Genomic DNA, 16,463 nt, shown 5'->3' on the forward strand with positions numbered 1-16,463 from the left:
AACTATTAAAATCAAATGGAAGGAATTGATGGGCCGCTTCATTTCTTTGGTTGCTGTAATCGAGACAAACGAGCCCGTTCAGCTTTTCCTTGGGCATGTTGGAAGTTGGACCTATACAATTTGGAAAGGGTAAAGCCCCTCGGATTAGACCTAATACAACTAAAATGGGTCGAAACGGTATTCAACAACTGTCTAAACCCAACACGCATTCAGCTTCCTTCATTGATGTATTTTAGCTGGAGAATTGAGATACATTTTAGCTGGCGAATGGAACTCCTTATCACGAAGTTCCTTGGCTCTTTCGATTACCTCGCCGAACACATTCTCCTCCTGCTTCTGCTGCCTCTAGACGACCCTTTCGCTCTCTTTAAGAACAGATTGAATAGCATCCAACTCTGCAATTGCAAAATGTGCTGGAAAGATGGAGGCTGAATAGGCAATCCAGCAGAAGTCCCCTTGATGATTCGGAATCATCAGATGGTTCTCCTCCTATTCACCTTGTTCTGTAGATGTTGAGGCTCTTTTGGTAACCTTGGTTTTATCTTTCTTAAGGGTTTCCTTGTCAATTTCTCATCATTGTCAAGAAGTCGATCTGCAACGGTAATTAAAAAAGTACTTACTCTGAATATAAAATGTCATTGACTCTCACCGAGTTTAATCAGGAAACAAGAGCTGACTGAAAACCCAAAATCGTACCCACAAGAAAAGTGGCCACAGCAGCCACTTTTCAGTCCCACAGAAGCCACTTTTCGGTCCTTCATACAAATTTACAACCAAAAATCATAAAGATCACTTTGATAGAGCACTTTGACAATTGATGATGATAACGAACATCACCAAGTTATAAAAGTTTATATTGAATTTGCACGGGAATAGTACAGTCACTGAACTTCCTCTTGTGCATCCCTATTTCGAGTACGACCCAACAAACACAAGGGAATTCAAAATGATCTAAATCGTGTCAAGGACAAGAGTTTGATACTTAAGCCAAGTAATGAAAACTCTTTAAAATTGAACAGAAAAATATTACCAAAACAATAAAAGCCTCAGTGAGATAAGAGAAGGCAGCCATTGTATTGACGAAAAGCCTGTGTATTTAGAAGCTTGCAATAACTCTAGTAATATGTCTTTTCCGGAGATATCATAATTTGCCAGGTATATAGATCAATCAAAACTGAACAATGCAAAAAATTCTTGTCCTCTCCCTTTTGGCATTTGATTAAGGACCTCTGGTTACCCAATGCGCTGCACATTACCATACTAATTTAGATAGAATTGCCAATCGGTATATAGCGTAATGCGTAGCAATTAAAAATTGAAATTACTCTACGGATCATATGGCTTACATTGCTTAGAGATCTTCATACAATCTTCACTACAATAGAAGATAATATATACTGACCAAAAAAAAAAACAAGAAGGAGGAGAAGATAATGAATGTTTTTAGTCTCCATCTGAAGCTAGCTACAACCACTGTATAACACAATAGCCCCAATTAAAGGACAGAAGTAGGCACCCGAGTGCATCGCTCCCTGCCAACTAAGCTCTCTCCCTCTCCCCCTGCCCCCCCAACCCAAAAACAAACACCTACCCTCACATCACCCAATTGAAAAGACAAACTTGATAGCAGTAAATTTATCAGCACTATCTAGCCACATATTCCCATCCTTCATGGAGGACGAATAGATAAATATGGGGAACATAAATTCATTGACTGGCCTCTGGCACGAGAAGGTAACATTCTGCAAGTTTGCCAAATTAGAGCGGATTAGTGTGGAAAAAACAAACAGGAGTCCTGTCACTGAATTCTCTTAAATCTCTGGAAAGCAAGGGCCTAGCACTTCAAGACGCATTCTAAATAAGAATTTTACGAACAACAAAAACAGAGTGAAAATTGTTTATGAACAACAAAAACAGAGCGAAAATTGTCTTTGAATCCATTTGAATTTCTTTTCTATCTTAAATGAAACGAATGGCCAACCGGTCAGCATCAAAATATTGGAAAAAGAGTATCATGCCCTGGTACAAATTTGGGAATTGACGAGATGAGCTAAAAGCAAGAAATAAGTTTCATCATATGTTTTCTCAGAAATACGAGTTCCAATCACAAAGATCAAATTCGAGGCCAGAAACTAATGCCGTTGCCGTAATTCAGTGAAATATGGACCATTTCATCAATCCATAAGTCAAATATAGTCCTAATAGGTTTAGAATTCTTCTCCCAAGTCCAAAGAGAAAGATAAAACTTGTTGAAAAATCCCAATTCTGTCATTGGACTTTGGGATATATGCAAATGAGTGTTTTCACCAGAACTCCAAAACAACACTAGTATTCTGGCGAGCACTAACCCATTTTCCAGCGCAATGAGAAACTTCATCGATTTGAATACACACGAATATTTCATGCAATACGAAAACACGATGAATATAGGCAAAGCAAGCGGGATTCAGTAGGCATGAGGGCAAAATGAGTCGGTCTTGCGTTAAAACACGAACTGCTCTTCGGTTTTCTTTAAGCCATTTTGTCGCAACACATGATATGCACTAATGAAACGCGAAGGTTTTGCCTCGATTGAAACTCTACTCGGGCCAAGGCTTCTAACTGAGCATACCAGCACGCCCAGAAACATCAATGGAAGATCAACAGGACCGGTGCTCGCGTGAACTAGTTAGCCACGAGTTCCGACCCGGCACCCTACAAAAACAGGGTTGGCTCGGTGGGGGTGCCGCGGCAGACGGTGGCTAATAGACGGGCCACAGACGACGGCGGATCACTCTCTCGGGCTCCCGTTCCCTCGGGTTTGCTCTCTGTCCCTCTCTCAAGCTCTCTTTCGCTCACCTCCTCTCCCTCGGCCAAAAACGAACCCCCTCTTCTCTCTCTCTCTCGGCCTCTCTCCTTTTAATGGCTAGCGACTGGCGTGCCTGGCTTCTGCCACTGCCATCTTGCCCATTGGCCTGTTCCCGACCCGCGGATCATGCCGCCACTTGCTCCCTCGCGATCCTCGTCTCCTCTGGCACGTACTTTGCTTTTTCTTGCAGAGGCGCGACCAGCGTGAGGAGGAAGAAGACCCACGGGCGGGGCAGGCTGAAATGAAGGGAGATGGGCCAGCCCCGAAAACAAGGAAGAAAAGACGTGGGCCGGCCCACACAAAAGAAAGGAGGAAAGATGAAAGTAGGGGAGGTGGGCCGGGCTTATGCAGGGAAAGGAAGGAAGGGGGAAAGAGGAGGGCCGGGCAGGCTATTTGGCTTCTTCTTCTTCTTTTCTCTTTTTTTAATAATAGTTCTTTTAATTAATTTTCTATTATATATATAATTTTTTTAGTGAGAAGGATGTATTACTACCGATGCAAATGATCGCAATGTTTATATGCCTTGCAATTTAATGGAAATCGTTTTTGCTAGAGTTTAAAATTTAATTCCTAATTTTCTATGCAATTTATAAATAATTAAACGGGTCGCCAAAATTTATATGTCAATAAGCATAACTTAGTCAAGAATTAAACAATACGAAGCAGACTACATCTCGGGTTCTTAACTCTTCTCGGTGGGGTCCCAATTTCACTTCTCTTTGAAAGTCAAATAGAGGGCTGGCCAAAATCAAAGCGCATCGCCAACCCGACCAATCAGAGAACGACTCGAGCAGCTTCCAAGAACATCCTCAAGATTTTGAAGAATCCGACCAGTTGGAATCATATGATGCTTCGAGTTGTAAAGCAAGAAGACTTGGTTGTCATATAGCTGTAATTTCCGAGAGACCTGCATAATTCTTTGGGTCATTTCATTGGCCAGAAAAGATAGACAAGATGTCATATCAATAACTTGTTGTTAAGTTGAGAATGAATCCAAATAATTGAATTTATGATGAATTATATGAGTAACGACATTCAAATGAACAAATTGTTCAACAAATCGCTTAGTAGTTAGAATAATTAACACTTAAATTTGTTGTTTGGCTAATAAATCCGTATTATTTGTCTAGAATGTTATGGTTCGCTTCTATGAATAATGCATTGTATGGCCATAACATATGTTTGAGATAAACACAAAAAAAGAGTCAAATTTTCAAATCTGCACAAAGCACGCATCTTCACACAAACTTATAAATAATCACGTGATAATACTTAGATAATCATTCGATGCTCTTAATACTATCAAGGCAGTTCTCTTTTTCCACATGGCTCTCCTCAATTTTTATCCTTTACAATCACACAAACTTTTTATTGTCAAAAAGTTTTCATTTTCTTTTTGAATTCATCAAAACCATGCCAGAAAGATATTTCTATTAACTCCATTCTCTTTTCCCGTTTCTTACAATCCTCTCTGGCACTCTACCCACATTTCCTTTTCTTCCCATCGTCACCCCCCTCCTCTTCTCCTCTCATACAAAAGCATAGTGGTAACAACACACCGTGGACGTGGTCGTTGGTCTAACTCCATGACCAAAAAGCAATGAGAAGAAAAATATAAGACTTCCAATTCTGATGATAATAGGAAACATCACATTCGACACCAAAAAAAAAAAAGAAAAATGAAACTCATTGAAATTCTGAGAGGACTCAAACGGTCAAACCCTTGTAGCTATGATAAGACTAATAATTTAAATAGAAGGAAGACCTTAATAATGTTTGCAATTCTACTGGACTTGGGATATATGCAAAGGAGTATTTTCAACCAAATTCAACAATCACACTAGTATTTTGGCCACAAGCATCTAATTTGATCCAATCACCTGCGTCATTTAACTTTTGTCTACACAAATAAGCCTTGCAACTACCATGGACAGCGTTACAAAGATCAGTCCAGATCTTGAGACAACTTTGTTGCATAGCTTACCAATCAAATCCAGCATTACAACAGCAAAATTCAACATCTTCACCTTGGGTTGACAAACATTTCTCAATGAAAAAACAAGTCCATTGGTCCTTAGCACAACCTTAAAAGGCTATGACATCTGGAAAAGACTGGATAAAGGCTGGGTTCGAGCCTCGATAAAGATTCCAGCCCCACTGCCAGTCCCGTCCGCAAGCCCTTCGGGGGTAGGGCTGGCAGCTTTGATCCCTGCGACGCCTTCTCCCTGAAACACGGGAGCATGGTACAAGAAAATGACGGGTCTCCCCAAAAGGGGAGGTGGACGGACGGACTATCCTCTGAAAAGACAAACATTTCTCAATGAAAAGACAAGTCCAATGAAGCTATCCTCTGCGTCAGATTAAGGGCATGTTTGTGCATGCGTCAACGAAAGCAAAATGCCCCACTTGAATTTAAAACATTATCCGATTTTTTTATTTAAATTATGAAAAAACTATATATGAATTTAAATGTCAAAAATTGTATATGTGAAAGTTTCAGGTGTTAAGTGCTAATAACAAGTCAATATGTATAGGAAAAAATGCACCCTAAATATTCACGACAATCCCAATGGAGCGAACTCAAATATATAACCTCGGGCATGCCACACAACTTTGGGAATGCTTCGAGTAATAGTACTTGCTATTGCCACATGTGTTCTACTTTAATCCGGCATGCTGAACTTTTGCATGCTCACTAGATTTACGAATAGTTGCAAGCTAATTATTGTTTATATGCTCATAGAATCTAAAAAAAAGAACCTCGCCCCACTACGAGAAATATGTACTAAACTGACATCGAATTTTAGACAATTGCACACAGTGATATCAATTATCTTCGTATCTCTATTTAGAAAAAATCCATTTTCTTTACAAAAATGCCCATATCGAAATTTTAGATTCTCAAACACCCCCTCAAAATATACTCAAAATTAACTAAACATCCAATAACATAAACCCTACACAATATGGTAAAATGAGTTTGCAAGAAGGGACAATTTCATTTTTTCAACGTGGGGTTTTGCTTAGAGGTATGTGTATAGGATTAACAGAAATAGACTTATATCAGTGATCATTGGATAAAAATGAGCTTTTCATCGCTATCTTAATTGGGTCATATGTAAGGATATAATCACTAGCCCATTTTCATTTCACTTATTTTGAAATAGATAAAGATTTTCTTTTTTTATATTTTCTATGAAAACAATTTTAGTTACCCCAATAGTGCCATGGGGAAAAATATCAAAAAAAGTCATAAACCACTATTTCAATCTTAAACTTTTCATTTGGACCAATTTAGTCATAAACCTTTTCACATTAGTATCAATTTAGTCCATCTCGGCCAATTTTGGTTGGCCGTCGCTAACGTGGACGCTGGCTAGTGGCCGGACGCTAACGTGACAAATTTTAATAAATTTTTATTTTCAAATTTTTATTAGTTTTAATATTTTTATTTTTTTCCTTTTTCTTTTCTTTTTTTCCTTTTATTTTCCTTTTTATTTTCTTCATTCTTCCTCCATGGACTTTAAGTGGCTGGTGAGCCTCGAGCAACGACAAAAAATTAAAAAAAAAATTCAAAAAAAAAAAATTATTAAAAAATTCTACATCGCGTTTGGCTACCGACCGACATTAGGTCAGCGTCCACATTAATGTCGGCCGACCAAAATTGACTGGATGGACTAAATTGGTATCAATATGAAAATGTTTAGAATTAAATTGGTCAAATTAAAAGTTTAAAACTGAATTGGTATTGATGCAATAAGTTTATGATTTTTTTGGTACTTTTCCCAAGTGCCATGTCACTATGCATTCTTGTGTAACCCATAGCAGTAAGGCAAAAGCCACATCGAGGATGGGCATCCCAATTTATTGGGATATCGGCACTTGATGATATTAATAAAATATTGACATAGATCCGTCACATCCATTTTGTCAAGACCAATCAGCCGATGTGGCATTGAAATGTAAAACAAGGAAAAAACCTACTTACTCTATTTTCCTCAGGCGTGTTGAACATGAAAGGGTGCTTCAGGCGTCTTGAAAGCGGCTCAAAATGAATTGAATTTCATTTGGACTAGTGCAACTAAAAAGGAAACAAGATTCATGATGTCATGTTGATGTCAAAATCATTGGTGCGACTCAAAAGAATGAATTTAATTGGTAAAATTGAAAGATTTAAAATCGAATTAGCTAAAGTTCAATTATCCCTAAAATTTGTATATGTGGAAGTTTCTAGTGTTAAGTGCTAAGAAAAAGTCTATGTATAGTAAAATGTATACCCTAAATATTCATAACTATCCCTTGAGCGAACTCAAATAAATAAGCACAAGCAAGCTACACAACATCATGTTCTTACTTCATGGTTCCAATCCAATCCCTTCCAAGTACTCAGGGGACACTCCAAGTAATAGTACTCGCTATTGTTGAAGAACATGTGTATTACTTTAATCCATCATGTTGAACTTTTGCATGCTCACTAGATTTATGATTTGTTGTAAGTTGATTACTATTTATATGCTCATAGAATCTAAAAGAGAAATAGCCTCTCTCCACAACAAGAAATGGATACTAGACATTATCTTATTTTACTTTTTTGAGACCATTGCGCACATTCACATCAATTATCTTCGTATCAAATTTAGAAAAACAATACAAAATGCCCATGTCAAATTTTAAATTCTTACACTCAACCTAAACACTCAAATTAAATGAACCGATAACATAAAACCTAAGCAATATAATAAAATGAGTTTGCAAGAAAGGATAATTTGGTTTTCTCAACATGGAATTATGCTTAAAAGTATGTTACCGGTATTAACAAAAATAGAGTTACGTGAGTGATCGTTGATTAAAAATGAGGTGGTCTTCGGTATCTTTACGGGTCCATGTGTAAGAATATAATCACTACGACCATTTTCATTTCACTTATTTTGAATTAGATAAAGAGTTTTTAAAAATATTTTCTGGGAAAATAATTTTAATTACCCTAAAAATACCACGTCACCGTCCATTCAACTCGGTCGCCAATTCGTAATCCATAGCAGGACGTAAATTCCAAACTCATAATAAAATATCAATGTAGATTGTCACGACTATTCTGGCAAAACGAGGAAAAAAGCCACAAACTGTACCATCCTTAGGCGTGTCGAAGACGAGGGATGCTCCACGCGTCTTGAAAGCCACTCAAAATGAATTAAAAGTTCACGTCGACTAGTGCGACGAAAAAAAGGAAACGAGGTCCATGACATCGTGCTGATGGCAAAAATTATTTTCATGTTTGACTAGTGCGACTCAGAAGGAAAAGAGATTCATGAGACTCAGAAGGAAACGAGATTCATGACGTCATGCTAATGTCAAAAATCAGTTTTCATATTTGACTAGTGCGACTCTGAAGGAAACGCAATTCATGACGCTATGCTGATGCCAAAAATTATTTTTCATGCGACTAAGAAGGAAACGAGGTCCATGATCCACTCCATTGGTGGTCGCGTGGTTTGCGTTCAATCCCCTTATCGGAGGGGAGCGAGTTAAAATCCCGCGGCCGCTTGTGCGACTCAACCGCACGCCGGGTCGTGTGGGTGGGCTCGGCCGTCGTTGGTTTACGTCTAGGCTGCCGGCCAATGGCAGTTCCATGGTCATAAAAAAGAAAAAAAGAAAAAAAGGTCCATGACGTCATGCTGATGCCAAAAATCAATTTCCATGAATCTTGTTTCCTTTTGAGCCGTAGCAGAAAATGAGAGACGCTTTCAACCGTTGATTTTAACTCTCGAGGGATCTAATGATCAGATGTGATGAACATTTACAAAAGTCAAGTCAACGTCAATTTGATGTGGAGCAAAGACATTAAAAAGAAGAAGAAAAAAAGAGGTCCATGACATCATGCTGATGCCAAAAATCAATTTTCATGAATCTTGTTTCCTTTTGAGCCGCAGCAAAAAATGAGAGACGCTTTCAACTGTTGATTTTAACTCTCGAGGATCTAACAGTCAGATGTGATGAACATTTACAAAAGTCAAGTCAACGTCAATTTGATGTGGAATAAAGACATTAAAAAAGAAGAAGAAGAAGAAAAAAAGAGGTCCTAGACGTCATGCCTGATGCCAACAATCAATTTCAAAGGAGCAAAAAATGAGAGATGCTTTCAACCGTTGATTTTAACTCTCGAGAGGATCTAACAATTAGATGTGATGAACACTTACAAAAGTCAAATCAACGTCAATTTGATGTGGAGCAAAGACATTAAAAAAGAAGAAAAAAAAAGAAAAGAAAGGAAAGCAGAGATGATCTATATATACCTCGAACCAACTGCTCCTTCCCCTCCCTCATTCACGAAAGAACAATCTCGAGTTCATTTACCTTCAACCGGAGAACATGGCAGAACATCCGGCCACATTCGAAAGGTAGATAATTCATTTGTGTAAATGCGTTTTAACAACTCTATTTCGAGCGTGGGTTAAGTAGCTCTTTTTCTTTTGAATAAGTTTTCTTTCAATTAATTTTTTCATAATTTAATACTGAGTTAACGAGCAACCACAACAAAGAAGAACAACAAGAAAGTTTCGACTCAACCAAGAGATTCCACATCATATTCACTTCGTTCAAACTGCTTATCATCGTTTATTTTAATTTGCACTATACTGAGGTGCTGAGTCATAAGATTTTGCAGTTTTACATCATTTGTGAAGTCATCTATCTCATATCACTGATTAAAGTGACTGGACCTGCAAGTCTGAACCCTATATACCGATGCTTGTACATTGTTTTTGGTATTCTCGGTTTTGAGTTACTTCTTTGGACGAGCTCGTCTTTGATCATGTGGCTGGTCATTAATGTGTACTTGCTAGTATTTGTTTTGGCATGTCTATTCATGCGAGATTCGACCATTTTTTAGAGATACCTCAGTTGTTGGAGATATGTCATTCTGTTAAGTTCAATTCAATTTTCGATAGATAGAAGTTTTGTTGCATGTCATTTGTAATATATGTAAGTGATTTTTGTAATTTACTTCTGTAGGTCCATGATTATTATTTAGTCAATCGTCACAGATTATGCAGCCTGCTATGAAATTTTGATATTTCCCCGGATAAAAATGGAACAAAACTCAAATTTACGGAAATGCCACGCTATTTTACAGAGAGTTTGTCTATATCCACATCCTGACGTTGTGATCGGACGAAGTTGCCCTTACGGTGACCCCGCGTCGAATTTTCTTTTCCATCTTTTTTGATGGGGGTAAACTGACAAAATATCCTCATGTAAAATTAGAAGGGCAAACATGGTCCCATGTGTTAACATGCCAACCGACATATTTTCTTTTTTCCCAGAAATTTCACATCTACTGAACTATAGTGGCCCACTTCTTGTCCACTAAATGCTGCTTTAATTAATGAAATGCCTCGAGGTTTTGTCAAGAAGAAAAATTAAAATAGAAATTGAAGAGCGCCACGCTACCACACCTCTCAGCGTTACTTTTCTTAAAGAAAACATAAAAACTACATCAGCATCCAAAATTTATAGAGAGAAAACTAAGAGATAGCACGTAAAAAAATTCTAGCTCCCTCCGTAATAATGATAAATAAAATGGAAAAGTTACCAAAAAAAAAGTCTTAAACCTATTATATTTATATAAATTCAGTCATAAACATTTCAATTATGTTTAAATCTTTTGACGATTTGCCAATGTAATCTATCTGAATAAGTTTGGTTAGAAATTGCTAACATGGACACTAGCCGTCTAGTGTGGCACAAGCGATAAACGAGATGCGAACAATCTTTTTTTTTTTAATTTTTTTGAATTTTTATTATTATTTTGTTTTTCTTCTTTTCTTACCTTCTTTTTCCCCCCAACTATTGACAAAAAGGGCACTGGCCATAGGTAGAGGGTATGAATCTGGGTGAGGGCTGAAACCTAGCTTGTGGTCCTCGCCTGTGGCCGGCGAGGGGCCGATGAAATTCTAACAAAGTAATGCCATAAGCCATCAAATCAAATTGACTTGAATAATCTGGCTAAGAAAAGGGAAATAATGTATTCTTCTTGATAAGGATAGCAGTGTATGACTTGTTTAAATTCAAAATATTTTGAATTAGTTAATACTTTTATCATTTAGTTATTACTGTAGTTATTACTAGAATGAATTAATTCAAAATATTTGAATCAATCCATTTATGTCTCGTGTAATTATTACCGTTATTCTTTGTAATGAACTAATTCGAAATTCAAATATTTTCAATTAGTCCATGTAATTATTGTAATATCTAGTGCATAAACTCTATAATACAATTGCCATCCTAGAATTAAAGGATATGCAAAACTCATACTCAAACTCGAGTCTATTTTTACATGGTATTAGAGTACTAATAAGATCCTTAAAAACACCTCTGCTATTCCTTCTTTCTCTTTCATTTTTTGACTTATCCTATTCACGACGTCATCTTCCACCTCTACTCCCACTGTGCAACACCACCTTAGCCTCAAAATTTTTGGCGATAACTTTCTATTGTGGAAAACCCAATTATTTCCATTACTTCGTAGCCAGTTCTTAACGGGATACCTTGATGGCACCATTATCTATCTCACTTCAATCATCACCCCCATACACTCTAGTGCTGCTGCACCAAACCCTACATATGATGAATGGATTTAGAAAGACCAACTTGTTCTTAATTGGATGATATTTTCTCTTGCACCTAATGTCCTTGCCTATGTGATTGGATTAACCCCTGCTATCGATGTCTGGAAGGCTTTATAAACTGCATTTGGAATTCTATCGCATACAAGCATTATTCAGTTTCATATGTAACTTTAGAATACATCCAAAGGTGACAAATTTGTCTCAACTTATTTCCGTGAGATAAAGTACATTTAAGATCAATTAGTTACTGTCAATCGCCCTCTAGGAAATGAAGAATTAAATGCCATTATCTTCTGTAATGATTTTTCTGACATTATTGCTGCTTTGGCTAAAAACCTGATTTGATAACTTTTCTTGAACTCCACCAATTGCTCCTTAATCATGAGCTTTGAATAAAGTCTACTGCGGTGACCATAGAGACAAATGTTAACACTCACACCCCTCCATCATCCATCCCTACCACTCAGTCATAACAAATTTCCAATTTCCAACTATCCAAAAATCCTTAATATCATTGGTAAGGCAACCATCGCAATCATGGAAACCTAGGCTAATAATCCAAAAACAGGAAAGACCGATGCCAAATTTGTCAAAACTTTAACCACTTTGCTGCAAGATATTATTTTAGGTATTCACAGTCTAAAAATAGTGCATCTCAACCTATAACCAATATGGCTAGGATTCTTCCTACCCCATCCAGCAAGACTGGTTTTGGGATACTATAACTACTCACCATGTGACGCTTGACATTGCCAATCTGCAGATTTTTGCACCACCTAATGGTAATGAATCTCTTCATATAGGTAATGGAGCAGGTTTAGACATTATTAATGTCGGTTCTTCTACTCTTAAAAACCACGTTAACAAATCTTTTACTTTCTTAAATATCCTTTATGTCCCTACCATTATATGAGATTTGCTTTTTGTACACAATTTTACACGTGATAACAACTACTTCTTCGAGTTTCATCAATTTCACTTTGTTGAGAAGGATTTGCAGACCAAAACACCATTACTTCAAGGTTTGCTTAAAGATGGATTATATTACTACCGGGTCTTTATACTATATCTCCATCTGCCAACACCATCTCACTTGATACTTTGGCCACTGCCACCACCTGCTATGCGCAAATGGGTCATCCCCAACGAAGCAAAGTTCACTATTTGATTTATTCAAATAATTTTCCATGTTCTATATTTGATTTTAATAAATGTGCTTCCTGTTTATTAGGCGAATCTCATAAACCACCCTTACCCCCCACTCATAACATTAGTAAAGCACATCTCAATTTAATTTTTACTGGTGTATGGGGATCTGCCCCAATTGATTCTATTTATAGCTATAAGTATATTGTTATGTTTGTTGATGATTTTACAAATATACTTGGTATTATCCTATTCAAAGTCGGTCTATAGTTCCTTCCATTTTCTAAAAGTTCAAGACCATTGTTGAGAAACAATTTGAAAAACCCATCTGAGTATTGAGCATTGGCAAATGCCACAATAGAAGTGGTATGACTACAATCACTTTTATAGGAATTGGGCATCTCTCAATTAAAACCCCCTATGCTTTGGTCCGACAACTTAGGGACAACGTATCTCACAGTCAATCCACTTTTTCATGCTAGAACAAAGCATATCGAGATAGACTTTCACTTCGTCCGCCATTTAGTGTCATAATGCAAACTCAAGGTTCGCTTCATAACTACACATGACTAAATCGTGGATATCTTCACTAAGCCTCTTACACAGTGTCGCCATGATATGCTAAAATCCAATTTGAAGATCATCTAGAAGACTACCTTCGGGGCCTGTTAAAGGATAGCAACGTATGACTCGTTTAAATTCAAAATATTTTAAATTAGTTAATGCTTTTATCATTTAGTTATTACTGTAGTTATTACTGTAATGACTAATTCAAAATCATTCATATCTTATGTAATTATTACCGTAGTTATTACTGTAATGGATTAATTCAAATTTCAAAATATTTCGAATTAGTCCATGTAATTATTGTAATAGCTAGTAAATAAACTCTATAAATACAAACACTATCCTAGAGTTAAAGGACAAGCAGGACTCGTACTCAAACTCGAGTCTATTTTTACACTTCGAACCAACACATTTGTCCGGTCACCACCGAGATTCTTGAAGGGAGGGTTTGCAAAGCAAAGGGACTTCAACTCAAAATACTGCTAGAGCGAAATTGCTCTTGGTCTGGGTCTCTTCAAAGTGAACCCAAGAAAACCGGAGGGGGGAGGAGAGAGAGAGAGAGAATTTGATGTGGATACCACACTCGGGGTAATTTCGTCCGATCACAACACCATGCTGTGGATGCAGACAAACCTGCGCTGGAAATAGCGCTTGCCTATTCTGATCATAAGTTAGTATATGATGTCTTTAGTAGCTTGTGGCATGTGCACAAATTTTGCGACCCTTCAAGCTCATTTCATTGGTCCAACACTTTCTTTAAGCATGTCCGTTTTAGGAAAATAAAAGTTCCAGCTTATAAGAATTTCTGCTCGATTATTTCTTTGGGTTGATAAGTGTTGTATTTGACCTAACGTTTTTACCAAAGATGGGATATTGTTTGTAAATTTCACATCTTTTAAAGCTTGTTAAGTGGGACGACCATGTTTACTTTGAGACAAATTTATATGGTCTTATTACGAAGACCTAATGCTGTCCATAGAATAAGGATTATTTCATTGTATTATTTTCTTGGTTTTTTTATCCCTTTTTTTTCCTTCTATTGTAGTTTCATTAGTATCTTGTGCTTTAGCTCTGTGACTTTTCGATATCAATAGTGTATTATATATATATATATATATATATATATATATATATATATATATATTATTATGCACGAAAATAGTAATATCCTACCAAAAAAAAAAAAAACCAATCCAGGTACAATTGTTCAAATGGGCACAATAACGTGCACGCGAACCCTTGAACTCTAAATAGGATTTTATTGGCCAATCACACTAGATAAAAGATTGGTGGCAATTCTCTTTTTAATTATTTATATACATTCGCCAGTGATGTTGATTTTATACAGCAACAATACACACGCGATACGATATAGGTTTTTGGTCGAGTCACATCACTGCAACACTCTATTCTCTCGTCCCTCTCAATTCCCTTAATTACCATTTACATCTTTTAGACTAAAAATAAAAAATCAATTATCCAACTTAATCAAATATTAATATTACTAGAACAATATTCAACATCAATGTGCATGACTTTGCTAGTTAGATTTACCTTGATATACGGTCAACATATCTAAATCACCAATTACTAATCAAGAGTCATACTAGGGTCACACCTACCAATATAAATACACTAGCATGATTTAACGACAAGGTAATCTGTACAATTTTTAGGCTTTAAAAGAATTGATATGTTATGCCATGCTTCTGGAACTACATTGCAAAGAATTGTGAAAGTAACGAAAATATTGTAGCTAAAAATTCTATTTAAATTTTATTTTTTCCTTAATCTGTGTTGCATTCATGCATTTGAATTGTTAAATAGGAGTTTCGTACTTCAAATTAATTATCTTCTCTAACTTAACAGATTAAAATAAACATTTCCAATCCATCTGATCAATACTTAACACTATCGTACTAAAAGCACACATGGAAGCCCCACTTTGTTGAATAAAAGTAGACGAAATATCATATTACTAATGCAAAATTTGGCTAGATATTATTTGAATAAACCGAAATTAATGTACATCTAAATATATTTTATAAAGATTATATAGAAACAACATTCAAATAAAGAATGTATAATTGTTTAACACAAACCACTTAGTAGTAATAATCAATAATACTTATTTTTGGTTGTTTGACTTATAAATATGTACTATTTGTGTAAAATGTTAAATGTAACTTCTACATATATTGTATTGCATGACCACATTATATCATCAACAAAAAAAAGAGTCAACATTTTAAATTCGTGTAGGACACGCATCTTCGCTTAGTACATGAAAAATATATCGCCTGGGTGTATTAATAAAAATTTGTAGATGATCACAGAATAATATCTACACAACTGTTTATCGCTTTCCATACTATCAAGGGATTTCCCGTTTTCCACACTTCTCTCCCCCATTTTTACCTTTAAAAAGACCATCTTACAATCTTTTCTAGTCAGGAAAGTTTTCAATTTTTGCGGAATTCATAAAAATATGCCTAAAGAAATCTCTAGTCACTCCATTCTCTCTCTCTCTCTCTCTCTCTCTCTCTCTCTCTCTCTCTCTCTCTCTCGACCCCTCCCAAACGCAAATTGCATGGTTAAGGCTGTACTAATTCAGGTTATTCCAAATGCTTTTCTCTACTTATTTTCCAACTTTCACACCATCAATGCTTTTGTTATAGACTTATGGTCATCAAATTGGATTTCGTCAAGATGGATTAGCTTTTGCCATATTTAATAAGCATTTGATTTTCTTCACATGGTCACCTCCGCCCATTCATACTAAAACATGATGGGAGCACAAACCGAAGTTACCGTGTGAAGAAACTTACCTACAACCCAAATGCTAATAGCTGCGATAAGACTAATTATTTAACTAAAAGGAAAACCCTAGTACTGTTAGGACTTTTACTAGACTTAGGGATGTATTATGCACACGGGTATTTTCACCAAAACTCGACAACACTAGTATTTTGACTACATATTTGATCAATCGTTTGCATCATAAAAACATCACGCTATTCATTTAACTTTGTCTCCACGAGTAAGCCTCATAGGTACCACGGACAAGAAAACCAAGACCAATGTAGATCTTTAAGCAACTTTACTGTATAGCTCATGAGAAAACTATCCGAAAAATTCTAAACCTATTACATTTTTATCAATTAAGTTTTAAACATTCCAATATTGTCAATTCAGTTATAAACATTTTCATATTTTGTCAATTGAGTCTATTTAGTCAATTTTAATCGAAAATCACTGAGATAGACTCTAAC

The sequence above is a fragment of the Eucalyptus grandis genome, chromosome 5 (genome assembly GCF_016545825.1).
Source record: "Eucalyptus grandis isolate ANBG69807.140 chromosome 5, ASM1654582v1, whole genome shotgun sequence".
In the NCBI taxonomy this organism is placed as follows: domain Eukaryota; kingdom Viridiplantae; phylum Streptophyta; class Magnoliopsida; order Myrtales; family Myrtaceae; genus Eucalyptus; species Eucalyptus grandis.